The sequence below is a fragment of the Uranotaenia lowii genome, chromosome 2 (assembly GCF_029784155.1).
Source record: "Uranotaenia lowii strain MFRU-FL chromosome 2, ASM2978415v1, whole genome shotgun sequence".
Classification (NCBI taxonomy): Eukaryota; Metazoa; Arthropoda; class Insecta; order Diptera; family Culicidae; genus Uranotaenia; species Uranotaenia lowii.
Window position 1 is genome coordinate 388,581,900 of NC_073692.1, and position 17,328 is coordinate 388,599,227.

Below are 17,328 nucleotides of genomic sequence, written 5' to 3' on the forward strand. Positions count from 1 at the left end.
TTTGTCATTTTTGTCATTTTTGTCATTTTTGTCATTTTTGTCATTTTTGTCATTTTTGTCATTTTTGTCATTTTTGTCATTTTTGTCATTTTTGTCATTTTTGTCATTTTTGTCATTTTTGTCATTTTTGTCATTTTTGTCATTTTTGTCATTTTTGTCATTTTTGTCATTTTTGTCATTTTTGTCATTTTTGTCATTTTTGTCATTTTTGTCATTTTTGTCATTTTTGTCATTTTTGTCATTTTTGTCATTTTTGTCATTTTTGTCATTTTTGTCATTTTTGTCATTTTTGTAATTTTTGTAATTTTTGTAATTTTTGTAATTTTTGTAATTTTTGTAATTTTTGTCATTTTTGTCATTTTTGTCATTTTTGTCATTTTTGTCATTTTTGTCATTTTTGTCATTTTTGTCATTTTTGTCATTTTTGTCATTTTTGTCATTTTTGTCATTTTTGTCATTTTTGTCATTTTTGTCATTTTTGTCATTTTTGTCATTTTTGTCATTTTTGTCATTTTTGTCATTTTTGTCATTTTTGTCATTTTTGTCATTTTTGTCATTTTTGTCATTTTTGTCATTTTTGTCATTTTTGTCATTTTTGTCATTTTTGTCATTTTTGTCATTTTTGTCATTTTTGTCATTTTTGTCATTTTTGTCATTTTTGTCATTTTTGTCATTTTTGTCATTTTTGTCATTTTTGTCATTTTTGTCATTTTTGTCATTTTTGTCATTTTTGTCATTTTTGTCATTTTTGTCATTTTTGTCATTTTTGTCATTTTTGTCATTTTTGTCATTTTTGTCATTTTTGTCATTTTTGTCATTTTTGTCATTTTTGTCATTTTTGTCATTTGTTTCATTTTTGTCATTTGTTTCATTTTTGTCATTTTTGTCATTTTTGTCATTTTTGTCATTTTTGTCATTTTTGTCATTTTTGTCATTTTTGTCATTTTTGTCATTTTTGTCATTTTTGTCATTTTTGTCATTTTTGTCATTTTTGTTATTTTTGTCATTTTTGTCATTTTTATCATTTTTGTCAATTTTGTTATTTTTGTCATTTTTGTCATTTTTGTTAATTTTGTCATTTTTGTCATTTTTGTCATTTTTGTCATTTTTGTCATTTTTGTCATTTTTGTCATTTTTGTCATTTTTGTCATTTTTGTCATTTTTGTCATTTTTGTCATTTTTGTCATTTTTGTCATTTTTGTCATTTTTGTCATTTTTGTCATTTTTGTCATTTTTGTCATTTTTGTCATTTTTGTCATTTTTGTCATTTTTGTCATTTTTGTCATTTTTGTCATTTTTGTCATTTTTGTCATTTTTGTCATTTTTGTCATTTTTGTCATTTTTGTCATTTTTGTCATTTTTGTCATTTTTGTCATTTTTGTCATTTTTGTCATTTTTGTCATTTTTGTCATTTTTGTATTTTTTGTAATTTTTGTAGCTTTTGTAATTTTTGTAGTTTTTGTATTTTTTTTAATTTCTTTAATTTTGTTATTTTTGTAATTTTTGTCATTTTTGTAATTTTTGTAATTTTTGTAATTTTTTTAATTTTGGTAATTTTTGTAAGTTTTGTAATTTTTGTCATTATTGTAATTTTCGTTATTTTTGTTTTTTTTTTACTTTGTCATTGTTGTCATTTTTGTCACTTCTGTATTTTTTCCCCTTTTTTGTCATTTTTGTGTCATTTTTGTGTCACTTTTGTGTAAATTTTTTGCCATTTTTGTGTCATTTTTTTTGTCATTTGTGTGTTTTTGTGTCGTTTTTGTGTCATTTTTGTGTCATTTTTGTATGATTTTTATGTCATTTTCGTGTCATTTGTGTGTTATTTTTGTGTCATTTTTTTATAATTTTTGTCATTTTTGTCATTTTTGCCGTTCAAAGTTGAATTTTCAAACTAAAACATTCCTTGAGATGGTGTTGATCAACTCCGAAATGATAGACATTGGAACATGGAAAGTAAGTTGAAAATATCTATTAATTACGATCAAATTATTCCAAAAAACTTTCCCATACCGGGAATCGAACCCGGGCCTTCTGGGTGAAAGCCAGATATCCTAGCCACTAGACCATATGGGATGCTGTGTAGACCTGAGTAGTCTCACATATGTGAACCTTTATCGATTTTATATCATCATCTTGATGATTTCTCCCACAGCGCATGTGCTCAAACGGTTAGCCTGTTGATTCACTCGGGCCCGGCGTTTTTTTTTTCGACTACCCGGCAACACGACTTGTTGAATTTTGCCGGACATCATAACCACCTACTCAACCAAAACCACCTACTCAACCAAAACACGGCTGAAAGGCAGAAGAAGGTCAGCTACATTTACATTTTACAGCTTCTGCAACACTCGAGTCAGTGAGATATAATTGGAATGGTAGAAAATGGAAAATTTTTTTTGTTGCTTACGATGGTAAATGGAAAACTAAAAAAATGAAAGAAATTTAATGAGTGAATGGATTGTCTCTTTATAACCTAAGAAATGCATTCAATTATCCAGTATCTCAGTCAAATAATGAAAAACACATTCAAATTCGAATTACATTTTTTTAAATACAACTTTGTATATTATTTAAAAAACTCAAACTTAAAACTATGTAGTATTCTGAATCAATATGTTATAGTCAAATAAGATTACCCATTTCCGATTTTTAAACATATCCCTAGTGCGTAACTTATAATTTAAATCATTTTAATATGAAATTTAAAATCTGTCATGAAAAGGGAAGTTTTTTTTTGCATTTTATTTAGATTGATCAGATTATTTCCTATTTTCCAGTAAATACTATTATGAACAGTAAAATATTTTCCCATACCAGGAATCGAACCCGGGCCTTCTGGGTGAAAGCCAGATATCCTAGCCACTAGACCATATGGGAGACGTTAGGAATATCAATAAGTTATTTTCATTTCAAACTTTTCATACAGTGAAATTCTTTAGCTTTAAAAAAAACTGCGGTTATTCGACCTTCACCGAGAAATACCCCATATCAAACATTCATATGTGTTTATAGATCGTTAAAAATCAGTGAGTTACTCGGTGTCACTATTAATTTGTCATTTGAGTCTCGCCGACAGAAAATTAAGGACATATTATTGTTTGACGATATGACAAAACCGTCCAAGTCGGGCGATCGAACGCTGAAATGAGCAAAATATTTGGCCCAAAATTACAGCAACATCGTTCGAAGCGAAGTTCATCTGTTGGTGCTGACAGTCTGAGATTAAAGAGGACAACAGTAAAATAAACCTGAATTGAGAGCTGAAAGAATACGACAAGAAACATCGGAAAGAGACATTTATGAAGGTTGTTGGTGTTCAAAACATTTTTATCAGTTTCGTTAACTGAAAAAAGTTGATCTGCAAAATAGAAAAATGAACATGAATTGAATTACTAACGCAAGCAAACGAAATCAACAGATTAGGCGTGTTTGATATACAAAACAAAAATATACTACTGAAATCAGTTGGACACTTGTAGATTTTTCAGCTTCATAAAACAGGCTCTTTTAAACACATTTTTTGTAATTAAATAAAACTTGATTTTATGAATAGCTTTCCAAGGCTATCAATCTAAGTCCATCATAAAAATACTAATTAAAACGTTCAGCATTCGAATTTGTTGCTTTGCTGCAATGCAAAATATTTTCGCATGCGCTTCCCCCGAAGAAAAACGGTGGAAAGCTACCAATACAGAGGCAAAGCATAACGAATCAACCATCACCGCATAGCATAGATTTGAAAACAAAGAGGGTCCACATGAGATTTTCGATGCAGCATGTTGCTGGCAGCTTCTAAAAAACAGCTGTTTTCCTCACAACTTCGGTTGGCCGATGTTTGTGTTCGAAAGCGTACACGGAAAATTTCAATCCGAGTGTTGTTCGAAAAAACACAAAATCTAATGCTTGGTAAAACGATTGAAAGTAGGGTAGGTGTACCCTCCTCCGTCGTATCCCTCTGATTCGTCGCAATTCAAGAATGCATGTTTTAGAGCCGAAAAATCACTTTCCACTTTAATTGGCTACTTCACATGATAAACTTAAGCTTGTGAATTTATTTTCTATCACAAATTTGTCACTTTTAAAACTATTTCTTAATTTATTTCATATTGAAATCGCGAAGTGAATTGAATTATTGACGCACTCCGCCATATTGTAAAACGAACTTAGTGATCCCCCCAACGTGTTTCTTTGTTTTATCGCTTCCTGTCAATGCATATAACGATCAAAACCATAAAATTTGACAGAAAAGTGTTGAAATAAAATTAGAAAAATGATTTCAAACTAATCTAAACTATATAAATTTGTCAATATTCGATTGAAATCGAATCACTCGGGCCCCATAATTCGTCGTAATTTTGCGACAGGAATAGGAAACCGTTTTGCAAGAATTGGAATTAGACCGGTTCATTTTTACTATTTTTTGCTGAACACAATCAGACTCATAGAGAATGAACATAATGGATTTCCAAGTAATCACAACACAATACAGTAATTTTGTTTATTTTGAAGCTAGGAACTTGATGTGCTGGGAGATAAGTGCAAAAAGTCTATTTATATTAATAAATTAATTGAATGTATTCAGCATTGCTTATAATGCATGGTTTCAAATGAACAAAGAATTTATGGATTTTTTAGTTTAGTGGTTGATGTTTTACAAATTATTTACTAACAGTATCGTGCATAATTTAATAAACGTTTGAATGCACGCAAGAATATCTCCAACTTTACACATTTCTAACGTTCAATTCCAATGAAATTGTTTCTTCAAAATTATTTCATATTTTAATATTTGATTATTTTCGGTTCTATTATCTGATGACACTAAACCTTTCTCAAGTGTTTGAAACTTGAGATACATCAATTATTTGAAAAGACGTTTTAAGCTTCTTGCATTCAAACTGCAATATCGCACATACGACCAAACGCTTTGCTCTACTGAATGGTCACTGAGAGATCCTTGAAAACTAAAACTAAAACTTCTCCAGTTTTCAGAAATTCTCTAAATGGGGATCAACTCGAGGAAAAAATTTCAATTCCTGGACCGAAAACCTCGATTTTTATTGAATCTTTACGATGCATGGAAAAACGATGAAAAAAATCCCGTTGAAGGTCAAAATGACAAGAGAATTTGGATCATTTTAACTTTGAAATAAGAGTTCATGAGTCTCTGGTTTGGATCTCAATACAAGTTTGGATAAAAAATCGGTAGATATGATTTTTTGTACATATAGTCGTTTAAAATTCAACAAAATCAAACCCGCTTATATTCTGATTTCAACCATATAAGTTTTAATACTTGACTCGTGTTTGCTGCATTTTTATAAATTCTCAGTGAATTTTCAACAAAAGATGTCGTTTTTGACATATTACAATTTGAATGAAAAAAGTCGAATATTGAAGCGTCAATTTCCGAAAAAAAAACATTTTTGCAAAAACTTTTATCGCTCGCAAAAAAAACCTGAATAGATGAGCTGAACCAGTCTAATGCGCATTACACCCATCAACGTGGAGTTGCTTTGTGTCGATATCCTTCGCCAGGGTTCCCACATGTATAAGAATACACATGTTGACAAAACTCAAGTGTGATTTTGCCTCTCCTCAAATGTCTTACTATTCAGTCTCATTGCGTAGAAAACTGTTAAAAATGTTGATGTTCTTTAAATATATGCAGTTACTTTGTAAATTTGTGCCATGTAATTTGTGAAAAATGTCTGTTTGAATGTTATAAAATTTTATTTTACAGACAAATCCTGGATCATGGCAGCCCAGTCCGTTGGAGAGTGTGTTGGTACAAAATACATTTGCAGGGTGGATTCAATTTGTAAGGTCTAATATTGTGCTGCATGCAATTGCCTTAGCCAAGCAATGGTAGGGGAGATGAGGGCATAACGAGCACCCGAGGCATAATGAGAACTACGCTTTTCTACGAAAGTGCGTATTTTCTTAAATAAATTTTCATGGGGATTTGTTTCATACTTCCTATAGTATTAATTTTTCACAAAAAAAGGAATCTCCTTATCATCTTTACAGAGATATTTAAAAAAAACTAGCTTGGTTCTCAAGTTACGAAAATATTATAATTTTTGAGCACCACGAAATAAGCTCTTATGATCTTAAAATAACCTTGATCTATAATGTACGCACTGCAACATGATGTACACATTGTTTCTCAATTTTTACCATCATAAAATTTTTGATTTTTCACTTTTATCAATTTTAAAACACGTTTTTACTTAAATTTGTTGACTAGGGGCATATAGAGCACCATATTATCGAGGCATAATGAGCATTTTCTGCCGTAGAATCTAGCAGCGAATTAAAATTGATTTATAGCGCCACACCTAGACTAGTTTTCATCCGACAATTTAGCCTATTGGTAAGGTGTCGGAGAGGTAATCAAAAGACTAGAGTTAGATTTCTGTTCGAGGTGATTTTTTCCCATTCACAATTCATGATCGATTTTTTTTATTGTTACATTATACGGCTAGTAGCATCATCCTCCGAACAAAGCACTTAATGTATGAGCGTGCGTGAATTGACAAACAGACCTAGATTATTTTGTTATTGCTTCCCGCATACTAAAAAACCATATCTCAAACAGTCTATACGATACATCTACGGTTTCAGAAAAAGTGATTTTATGTGTTAACGTAGCTGTTCTTCCAAACTTTACTTTGCAAACGATAAGAACGAAACATGAACGTTTATGTGAAAACGTGATGGTATCTGGAAAGGTCATAGAATGATATGAACGATTACCGTCAATTTTTCTTTAATCGTAAAACCAAACTCGAACCGTTACACATACCGTTCATCCTTTCTGTCATAAAAATGAACGAAACGCCCTGTCAGAGATGCCAGATGGTTTTTAAAAACATCTTAGTTCAAATTTACGAAAAAAGTTTTAGTTTTTATTATTTTCATGATACTAAGAGAGGGTCATATGGGGCCGTTCAGTTACCACGTGGACAACTTAGGGGGGGGGGGGGAGGGGGTTATGAAAATGTCCACACTTGTCCGCGGAGAGGGGGATAGGGGTTTGGGTAATGTCCACGTGGACACACTTACTTTCAAAATATTTTCTAAAGGTGAATAAATATTAAAATGTTACAATCAAAATCTTAAAATTTCAAAGCTTTCCAGTTTAAGTTTAAACAATTAGTAGCCACTTGAAAGCAAGTGATTAATATGATTATTTGAAAATTAAAAATTTTTAAAGTTACTTTATTTCAGGAAATGCTTATTCGTTTTTTTTTTCTAAATAAGCCATTTCAATAACAAAAAGGCAATAAGTGGTGTTTTCTAACTGTCAAATTTGTTTTTTAAAATAAAACAAATTTCAAATCTGTCCACGTGGACATCCGGGGAGGGGGGTAGGGGTTTGCCAAATGTCCACGCTTGTCCACGGAGGGGGAGGAGGGGGTTGAAAATCTCATTTTGTTGTACACGTGGTATCTGGCCGCTTATAGCTCTTCAATTTACAATATAAATATGAATGTTTCTTTACGACTCCATGTCACTTATTACATCATTTGTCAATCATTTGTCATTGAATAAAATGCATGTTAAAAAGTAACCAGCAAATTTGATGTGTAGGCTAGCATACATGCAAACAGGCGACATAGAAACATCAAAGTTATAAATCTTTTTTGTTTTAACTTTTTGATTTCATGTTGGTACAATTTTGAAAAATCGCTCTAGGCGGCACCACTGGACAGGCCGACAACTGGAAGAGAAAAAAAAACAAAAACTTTTCGTTTTTCGTGTTTCCCCATGAAGTTCAACTCCCAGCAGCAACAAAAATGTCCTCTTCGATCAGGGTCCGACATACGGTCACACAGTTTTTAAATCAAACTGGAAGAAGGACACCAGCGATGTTCGCAACAGGTAAGTTTATTTAACATTAGAAATGTATCGATCCAAATATACTAAAAAGGTTTATTTTCATTGCAGCGCCGGGAGCTGGAGGAGCAAGGAGCTGGAGAAGCTACGCCAACATCCCGCCCGTGTGATGGAAATTAAACCACAGAGAAATTAAACCACCTCCTGATGGAGGAGCTAATGTGAAAATAAATAATATTGTACTATAGTGAATAAAATAGAATTTCATAAAATTTCAAATTGAGTTTATTTTTTTAATAAAATAAGAAAATTTTCTTTTGTATGTGTGCGTGTTACTTTCCCTTACTATTCAGAATACGGTACGCATAACGTTGGAAGAACGTCATTTCGAATCGTTCTACAACTATTACTGTTAATGTGCAGTTACAAGTAAATTTTAAGAATAACTGTAACAACAACAGTTCGATGCACAAAAACGTTATTCATGAGTGGTTTTCGAACGTTATCGTAACTGTTTGGAGAACAGTTCTCCCATATAAGAGTTTGAACAGTTTTTAACAGTTACATAACCTAACAACATATTAAAAATACAATCAATTCGGAATTCACGATTCATGTAATGTATTTAACAATTTCTTTAATAGTTTGCCTAAAGTTCTAGCTACGCCTCATCAAATCGTTTGCGATTGTTTTAGAAAACGTTTGGTTACAATCCTGGTTTATGCGGGTTTGTTTGATGAATCTACGACTCACCTGACTTCATCGAATTGAATTCGCTGCTAGATTCCCCGGCAAAAAAGCACATCTTGCTCTGATTAATGGTGCTCATACTGCCTCAGGGGGGGTTCTCATTATGCCTCCACAGTGGCTGGTTTTCAGCTTTTGGCAAAATTTTTTAAAATGCATTTTTTAACGTTTTCATCTAGTTTTTCACGTTTCAGCCCGTTAGGGAATAGGCTTTTCAAGTGTCTGAACACGAAACAATAATGTAACCTCCATATTATAGCTATTTTCTATGGTTAAATAACCGTTTTCCTTAAGGTGGCCATTATGCCCCCATCTCCCCTACCTAGCTACAAAATCGCTACCTTGGGATTTCTTGGCAAGTCCATTTTATTGCGACTTAGATCTCATTCGAACTTTGCAGTTATCCTGCGCGGTTGATCCGTGCGAAGTAAATAATCGCATTTGTATGAACCGCAACCGCAAAATTTCAAATCTATCCCTCATGAGGGAGGAATAGTTTGAGACAATTTCGGTAGAGTTGAATAGAAGGTATAATACTTTGTTGCCTGCAGGTGCATTAGCCAAGCAATGGTAGACCTGTTTAGAATAAAGCTATCCTAGTTTCATAGCTTATTGCGACTGGTTACTCGAGAGAACTCCTGCTGTTATCCTGCGCGGTTGATCCGTTCGATGTAAGCTGATGCTAATTGCATGAACCGCAACCGCAAAATTTTAAGTGTATTTCTGAAGAGGGTGGAATAAATTGAGACAATTCCGGTCTCCTTGTACGACGGAATTAGGGACCTGGTACGACAATGGAGGAACTTGAATGAGAAAAATAAATCATTAATTGACTCAAAAGTACGTAATGGTTTGATCTAATCCCTACATAGTTTCATAAAACAGTATTCGAAATAAAGTTTAATGAATAAATATCAGTTTCAAATCAACATGCAAGGCAATTCTATTGAATTAATGAAAAAAGCTTCCTTAAGCCGTTGTCTTAGGTACACTCACCCTACTACTTATGATTAGAATCATAAATATTATTATATATTACTGAATATTTACAATAATAATAACACTAGTAAACAGCAATTTTTAACTAACTGAACTGAAGATCACTTTCAATGTGAAATCGGGCGCTGAGTCCGAAAATGACAATCAAAAAAATCTCAGTAGAACAGGTTCCAAGCTCTGGTTAAATATCTTTTTTACATAACGAAGGTGAATAAATTAACTATCGATTATCTGAACTTAACTTTTTCGTAAGCTCAACAGTATTGTTGATATTAGGGAATAAATGATCGAAAAAACAATAAAAACGCATTTTTAGAGAAAATATTGTTTCATCGACGGATTTAAACTTGATGGTAACACTGGTTCGCACTGGTTCGATTTTTGCAAAAAAAAGGCCCTTTCTACATATTTTCCTAAAAAAATTCTCAGGTATTCAAAAGGTTACAAAAATGTGTCTCATGAATTGTTTGAATTGTTTTGCCTTTCTTTCAGAAAGGTGTAGTTACCGGTCGATTTGGGAGATAATTAATTATGGTTCTTAGATATACCTGTATAGGTACCTATCGAATCAGCTCGACGAGTTCAGACGATGTCTGTGTGTTTGTGTGTATTAGTGTGATTTTTTGTAAACTTTGTTCTCCACTTTTTTGCGAAACTGGACAGTACAATAAAAATGATTTTTATCTTAAAAAAATTGAAATTTTTCCCTCTTCAATCTATAAAAGAACGAAAAAATAACAAAATAGTTAAAAAAAAATTTCATAGTAAATTTCATAAAATGTTCGCTCCAAAAAACGTATCCAGTTGGGTTGCCAACAACATCCAGCAATCACTAATCAAGATGATCAAAACTATGACGTCATTTTTTTATGCCGTCATAGATAAAGCGTCATAGACAGGCGACGGGTGCGCTCGCTCTCAATTTCCCGAGAGGGGGCGTCAAATACAATATGATAAACATGGCATATATTTGGCAATGTTGTCTACATTATTTTTATTTTATTTTATTTATTTACATAGTATTCCGTCTTACGACATAACTTGACGAACATAATTCCTAAAATTCACTCGGTCCATGGCAACCGTTCTCCAATTCCTCGGTCACCCCACGTTCGCCAGATCACGCTCCACTTGGTCTAACCACCTCGCTCGTTGCGCCCCCGCTCGTCTTGTTCCTACCGGATTCGTGGCGAACACCTGTTTTGCAGGACAGTCATCCGGCATTCTCGCAACATGTCCCGCCCAGCGTATCCGGCCAGCCTTCACCACCTTCTGGATACTGGGTTCGCCGTAGAGTCGCGCGAGCTCGTGGTTCATCCTTCGCCTCCACACTCCGTTCTCCTGTACGCCGCCAAAGATGGTTCTTAACACTCGTCGCTCGAATACTCCGAGTGTACGCGGGTCCTCCTCGAGCAATATCCATGTCTCGTGCCCGTAGAGAACAACCGGTCTAATAAGCGTCGTATACAGGTTACACTTCGTGCGAGGGCTAAGTCTTCTCGACCGCAGTTGCTTGTGGAGTCCATAGTAGGCACGACTTCCGCTGATAATTCGCCTCCGGATCTCACGGCTGGTGTCATTGTCTGCGGTCACCAGTGAGCCGAGATAGACAAAGTCTTCGACTATCTCCAGCTCGTCGCCGTCGATCGTGACCTTGTTATTACTGACCTTGTTGTCTACATAGCACATTTGATTTCATAACCAGATAAAAGTTTTGGATTCGAATTATTTACCGGTTCAGCTTTTGGGCCGAACCGGTTCAAAAATATCGGAATTGAATTCCCGATACACTTTAGCTCGTTATGGATTGCATCGAAGGGTACAACCAGGGGTGTCAGGTGTCCTGATTTATCAGGATTTGTCCTGATTCTCGAGAGACCGTCCTGATTTTTCAAAAACGCTTGAATTGTCCTGATTTTTGAAAAATGGCCCTTAAAATGTCCTGATTTGTCCTGATTTTTAAAAAATATCCTAAATATAACTAAATTTATTGTTAAATGATGAGAACATCAAACAAATCTTAAATAAAATAGTTAAACCAGTTAAACTAATGAGATTCTTCGATTCAAATGACATTTAAATGAGGTTTTTTGATATTAACTGCAGTCCAGCCCAGGTTATTCTCGCTTCAGTTGCATAATTCGAGTCGTCTTCAGCACCTATATTTCGCCTCAGTTATGCAATCTAAGCAAAACTGCATTTTGTTTTCACCAATTTGGTGGTGTCCTGAAAAATCCTGATTTTTTCTTCGCGGTGTCCTGATTTTTGACAAAACGACCTGGCACCTTTGGGTACAACCACGAAATTCGGCGTGTCCATCGTAGGGACTTGACTCTCATAAGGTAGACAACGATAGCGATTGTAAGTCCCATCCCCATCCTTCGCCCAACGCTATATTCTCAAGCACAGATTAATCTGAGAAGGGGAAAACGACATGGCGTCGCGGCGAAGGATAGTTTACGGTATGAGAGCCAAGTCCCTATGTTAAACCTTTGTTAGATATTAGACTATTAGCACAGCTATGAAACGGAAGTTTTTCCTAATATGAACAATAATATGTCTGATGTATGCTTGCTAATCGGGAACTTAATCCTGTAACTTTTGATCCGATACGGCCAAAAGCTGAATTGGAATTTAAATCTAGCTAGTATGCGAACAAATGGCGCACCATGTGAGATGGGAAGAGGTTAAAAGGTGGAAGAAAGATGTCACATTAGGATCGTGCATGGATGATTTTGAAAAACGAAAATTATGATTTTTGATAATAATTCGCCCGCTTGCAATTCCTGTATATGACTTCTCATGTGTTGAACAGATTTTTGAAAAATACCATAAATGACATAAATAACTTAAATGACAAAATTTACTACAATAACAAAATTGACAGAATTCATTAAACTGACAAAACTAATAAAATTAATGAATTTTGTTATGTAAATAATGCTTTTTTTTCAATTTTGTAATTTTGTCCGTTTTGAAAATTTCGCCATTCTGGTCAATTTTGTTAATTTTATCACTTTATTGCATTTCATTAATTTGATCAATTTTGCCAATATTGTAAATTTGGTCAGTTTTGTCAATTTTGTCGAAAAAGGCAATTTTTAAAATTTTATTAAATTTGGTAAATTTTATCATTTTGTAATTTTTTTCATTTTTGTGAATTTCTTGATAATATTGCAGCATGACCCGGCATGACCCTCTCAATTGCAAAATGATCAATTGCTTCTTAGTTTAGAAAATTAAATGATAGTTTTGAGACAATTTTAAAAAAAATTGACACAAATAACAAAAATGATAAAAATGACTAATTTGACAAAAATGAGAAAATAAATGGATTGACATGAATGATAACATTTACAAAATTGGCAAAACTGAATAGATCAAATTAATATAAATCATATCACTGAAAAAATATGCAAAATTGACTGAACAGTGAAAAAAATTAAAGAATTTAAACAAATTTACAAAACCGACATAATTGACAAAAATGTCAAAATAGTCAATTATTACAAAAATGACATAATTGTTTAAATTTTCTTAAATTACAAAGTGGACCAAATTTGCATAATTGACAAAATTGATAAAAATTACAAAATAGACAACTTTTACAAACTTTTATCAAGTTTTAACAAACCTGACAAATTTCGCAAATATGGCAAAAATTGACAAAAATTTTCCAAAATTGACCAATTTTGAATGCATTGACATAAATATTAACATTTAGAAAATTGGCTAAACTGGATAGATGAAATGAATATAAATAATAGATAAAATGAATATATTAACTGAAAAAATTGTCAAAATATGTAAAATTAACAGAATCAATATAGAAAAAAAATAAACAAATTTACAAAACTAACATAATTTACAAAAATTTCAAAATAGTCAATAATTACAAAAATGACATAATTATTAAAATTGTCAAAAATTACAAAGTGGAACAAATTTGCATAGTTGACAAAATTGATAAAAAATACAAAAAAAAACAAAATGACAACATTCACAAACTTGATAAATTTTACAAACCTGACAAATTTTGCAAACATGGCAAACATTGTGCCCTTTTCAAAAATCGACCTCACGTTGCTCGTCATTCGTTGGCATTCGCATTGTTATACATTTACGTACATAAGGGGTGCCAGATAGTATTGTCATAAATCAGGACGTAACAGATTTGTTCGTTGTTTTCATATTTCAGTTACAAATTCGATTGTGATTTGAGATTTTTTTGACAATCAGGACAATTCAGAAAATTTTGAAAACAATTTTTCAAAAATCAGGACAATTCGAAAGTTTTAGAAAAATCAGGACAACCTCTCGAAAGTCAAGACAAGTCCTGACAAATCAAGACACCTGGCACCTCTGACGTGCAATATAATTGTTCAGTTGTTGTTGTTGTTTCTCTTGTGCTCAGAGGTGCCAAGTAACCTGATTTATCAAGATTTGTCCTGATTTTCGAGAGACCGTCCTAATTTTTTTTAAACTCTCGAGTTGTCCTGATTTTTAAAAATTTGTGCCTAAATGTCCTGAATTGTTCCGGTTTTTATGAAAACCTCTAAAATTTAATCAAATTTTTAGTTAAACTATGAGAAAATCTAATAAATCTATTATAAAATGGTTAAACCTTTTTAACAGATGGTAATCTTCGGTTCAGATGATATTTAAATGGTGTTTTTTTCATTATGAACTGCAGGCCAGCCAAAAAGCTGCGTACTGTTGTTGCATAAATCAAGGCGTTTACAGCACCTGTATTATGTCTTTTTTTAATGCAATTTAAGCAGAGCTGCTTATTATTTTTATGAATCAAGAGGTGTCCTGAAAAATCCTGATTTTTAGCTTCACGTTATCCTGATTCTTGACGAAAATACCTGGCTTGTGCTAAGCTTGAAGATAATTCCCTCTATATCCATTTTAACTGGATGCTAGGTATACTATTCCGTAAATGAGAAGGGCTCAAATTCACCAGATGTGCAGCAAAATTCATCAGATTGCGGCAGAATTCATCAAGTGTCACCAAGTGTGCAGAAAAGTTCAGCAGATGTGCGTTCCAGCATTGATTTTCGATTTACAGGGGATTCGATGAATACTTTATACCTCTGATAAAAATAAATACATACCTAATAAACATGTAGTCGAGATACATATATGATAAGATTTTTTCGTAAATAATATCAGCATATTCCATAAACACATAATTTGTTATTTTTCATCTAAAACCAGATAAAAACAAACGAAAATGCAATAACTCAAATGGCACAATTAAAAAATTTGTAAAAAAAAAAGTTGACAAAACATAAAGAAAATGAACTGAGATGACTAAAATTATTAAATTGACAAAAATGACTATATTGACAAAAAGTCAAATAATAGTGAAAATGAATACATATGACAGCAATGTCAAAAATGTGAATAAATACGAAAATGAATGACATGATCAAAATACCAAATGACGAAAGTGCCAAAAATGATGAACATGTAAATAGTAAAAAGGACAAAGATGACAAAAAGTGAGAAAATCAACATAATTGAATTAATTAACAAAATTGACATTATTGACAAAGGTTACAAAATACCTAGATAAATTTGACAAGAACCCGCAGCGAGAAAAAAATTTCAAGACAAATTAATTTTCCTTTGTTTAGTCGCCAAAAAAAGGATTTTTTTTTATTCTGGGACAAACTTAAATTCCTTTGTTTCTAATCGGTTTTCTTTTACTTCAAAAAATTTTTCTTCTTTGAAATTAAAACAAATTCTTTGATTTAAAGTTTTTTTTTGTTCAAAAAATAAATCCTTTGTTTGAAAATTTTTTCTTCAGAATCAAACTCATAATACATTGTTTCAAATAAAAAGAAGTTTGTTTCAATAGAACTTTTTTTTTAATCAAAATTAATTTTTTTTGGTTCAAACACCAAGTTTTCTCTGAGTGAATGAAAAATCTTTGAATATGTTTCAACTAACAAAATTGACAAATTCTTAAACTTGACAAATTATACCAAAATGACAAATATGACAAATTTGAAAAAGAAATGAAAAATATAACCAAAATGGCGAAATTGACAAAACGACAAATTTCACATAATTGACCAAATTCGCAAATTTGACCAAAATGCAAAATCTGTTAAATTTTCTAAATTTGACAAAACTGACCAAAATCGCAATCGCATTACTTTTTTTTATAAAAATCAATCAAATAACAGATCTTACAGAACTGACTGCGTTCTTCTAAAACAAATCTTGGGGGCGGGGACTACAGGGACTTGCATAGTGAGTTAGTTTTATATTCGGCAATAACATCTCGAGATCAATCGATCCTAACCCTTCGGTTATCGTAAGTTACTCTACTTACGAATCCAGCTGTCGTCAGCGAACGTCTCATCCAGCTGTTATTAAATGGATATATGGTAGTTTACGGTGACTTGTTGAAGAAGCCTTAGCCACAACTGCACCCACCGTGCACCCAAGGTGGCTACCATACATACATACATACATAAAAACAAAATTAACCAAAATTACATTAATTGTCAATATTCACAAATCTGACAAATTGGGTAACAATGACAAAAATGACCAAAACTATACAAACTTAATTTACACAATTGACAAACTTTTCAATATGCCTTACTTGACAAAACTGACACAATTATGACTAATAGATATATCATGATTGAGAGTAAGTGAGATGCACATATGCTTCCACCCAACTAATGTTTGCAAATCCCCGTATCCTGCACTCCAGAGGATTCTCAGAATAAACATTGAATTGTTTGAAACACATGGCTGGCCATCCTTTTTTTTAAACAGTATTCTTTAATATTTTTTCCTGTTTATATTAGGAATTATTTTGTGTCTTGCATATGCATCCAGAGATAATTTACACTCTGTAAGAAAGGCTACAATCCACTGTCAAGTGTATTAAATCGGGTTGTCGAACGAAAAAACATGTTTTTATCAAATTCAATGTTTTAACCAGTTTTTAGAAAAAAAAAGTTATTGCCATGTATCGAAGTAGAACTATCATTTACCTAGCTCAATCTGATCCATTCTTGCAATTTAGATCGTGTAAAATTTTAGTAATTTAGCATTTTTGATTGACGTCGGGAATTGCCGGAGTTTTCAGTGTTTCCCGGGATTCGGGAATTCACGATTTTTTTTAATTCCCGGTCAAGAAATCCCAGGGAGAACAATTTAAATGCGACGAAACTTAGTAGCCAATAAAAATTTATTTTGCATTTGTTCCTTATAAAGTGGATGTTTAATGAAAAAATCTATATCACTGACTACTAAAAAAAGAACGAACCTTTATAAATGGTTAATTTACCTGGCCATGCAACCAACAGCTCCACAACGAAAATCTAAAGCTTTTTCTGCCAAAAACTGTTTTATGAAAGCATCCGAGGTTCAAATATCTGCCTCACCAACTACATCCCTGCTGCTGTTCGAAACATACACGTCAAAAACATTTCCCGCCAACATTTTCCACCGCCGACAAAGCGTTCTGTACAGGAACGCGCAACTGTTGCCCCAGTAGTCGGATTCCTGTACAAGTATGAGTGAACTGGCAGGCTCGGAAAATTCGCTTTCCCACTTCGGGAAAATCAGCCGGTGTGGCTGGCATTCCACCAAACACAAACCGTCAGTCGGATCAGTCGAGTACAAACCACGGTGGTGTGAAGAAAACCAACGACCACGTTTCTTCTTAACCTCTTCGATTGAGAGAAAGCAGCAACAATTTTCCCGCGT

The 17,328-nt window shown here is 32.8% G+C and overlaps 2 non-coding genes across 2 annotated transcripts; both read right to left on the reverse strand.

Moving 5' to 3' along the window:
• Positions 1–2,001: 2,001 nt before the first annotated feature.
• On the reverse strand, positions 2,002–2,073 carry Trnae-uuc (transfer RNA glutamic acid (anticodon UUC)). The gene has a single exon. It is a non-coding gene; the product is annotated as a tRNA-Glu (tRNA).
• A 732-nt stretch (positions 2,074–2,805) lies between these two features.
• On the reverse strand, positions 2,806–2,877 carry Trnae-uuc (transfer RNA glutamic acid (anticodon UUC)). The gene has a single exon. It is a non-coding gene; the product is annotated as a tRNA-Glu (tRNA).
• Between the last annotated feature and the right edge of the window lie 14,451 nt (positions 2,878–17,328).